The sequence below is a fragment of the Brassica oleracea genome, unplaced genomic scaffold (assembly GCF_000695525.1).
Source record: "Brassica oleracea var. oleracea cultivar TO1000 unplaced genomic scaffold, BOL UnpScaffold00787, whole genome shotgun sequence".
Taxonomy (NCBI): domain Eukaryota; kingdom Viridiplantae; phylum Streptophyta; class Magnoliopsida; order Brassicales; family Brassicaceae; genus Brassica; species Brassica oleracea.
In genome coordinates this window covers 96,056-97,724 of record NW_013617455.1, presented here as the reverse complement: position 1 = coordinate 97,724, position 1,669 = coordinate 96,056, and positions in this window count along the sequence as shown.

Genomic DNA, 1,669 nt, shown 5'->3' with positions numbered 1-1,669 from the left:
GAACATGTTCCGGTGATCATTGATAACTGGAGACAAGTCAGTGAAGAAATCAAGACTGTGCTCTGGATATCTATTGAGGTAATAAGAAAAAAAAATTACATTTAACTACGATCCATTTTACTTGTATTTGAATGTGTCTCATTGCTGACTACAGATGAGGTTTGACATGGACGAAGACTTTAAAAAGGCTGCTGTGTTTAAGCAGATGGGATGTTTGTGGAGAGCATCTAAATCACGTCTGGTAACATCTGTTAGGAAAGCTCCAACCATTAAAGCTAGGATGAGCATGCAACCGAACAATGTTTCTACAGCTGAATGGCGTAAATTTGTCAAAGAGAACACCAGTCAGGCCTTTAAGGTTGTCAGCAACTCTTACAAAGAAAGAAGACAGAATCAGATTCCTCACACTTGCGGCCGTAAGCGAATGGTGAGGCTGAGAGAAGATTTGGTAAAGTCAAGCGAAGATCCATCAAAAGTGTCGAGGCTCCGAGTTTGGGTGAAATCACGAACAAAGAAGGATGGTACTCCTGTCAATGTTAATGCAGCTGAAAAGATTGTAAGTTTTCATATTGATTTTAAGAAGTTGGATCTGCTGGTTGTTGCTTTGTGATTATTGAAATTTTAATGTGTTTCCAGAGAAAGGCATCAGAGATCGAACTTGAGGGTCATGCCGATTCAACGACAACGAATCCAAAGAACGATATGCTATCTCAGATACTGGGACCTGATCAACCTGGACGGTTGCGAGCGATGGGCAGAGGCATTAGCATGACCAAATTGAATTATTTACAGGTTAAGGACAACTATATCGCTGCAATGGAACAAAAACAGGTCTCTCTGCAGGAACATGCTAATGATTTACAGAAGGCCCTTCGCCGAATGAATAATCAGGGTCCTGCAACTGATGTCAGTGAAAACTCCTATAACAAGGTATGAATTTAATTAATCTGGCTTACTCTATCTATATAATTGTATAGTTGCATTTCATTGACATTGCTTGTACTTCATGTAGAGTGTAAATAATACCAGATCACTTCCCAAGTGTTATCTGGTTGACTGGGCTTCTGTCGATGAGAAAGTTGCTGAGGGACGGGTCGTTTCAGCTGAAGCTGATGAGTTAGTTAATGGGGTTCCTTTAGGGCCTCACGCTGTGAAGGTTTTGGTTGAAACTGCAATAAAAGCAGACACTTTTTTATGGCGACCTGCACATAATATGTTTACTATGGAGGATGCAGTTGGCGAAATGATTGCATGGCATTCTGATCACTGTATTGTTGCAACAGCAGGTCTCATTCCAGAAAACAATGCTCCTACAATTAAGTTTCTTCTCTCTCTGTTCCTAAGTATTATTTTCCTCTATACCTGAGTATGATTCTGAGTCATTTTTGTTCGATGTCTTTGTTGTGTTTGGCAGAGCCCTTTCACAAGTTCAGTTAACAAATGCAAGCTCATGGACTATATACAGAAGGAGGAAGTGGTTGCTTTAGGCCGATGGCAGACTAAAGAACCAAAATCATTGGTGAATGGACTTCCTCTTGGTCCTAATGCAGTAAAAGTGTTTGTCGATGAGGTACTAAACCCAACGGCATTCATATGGAGGCCTACTGTAGGAAAGACAAATATGGAGGATTTTCTGAACTGTTATGTAGCATGGCCTGCAAATTGCGTT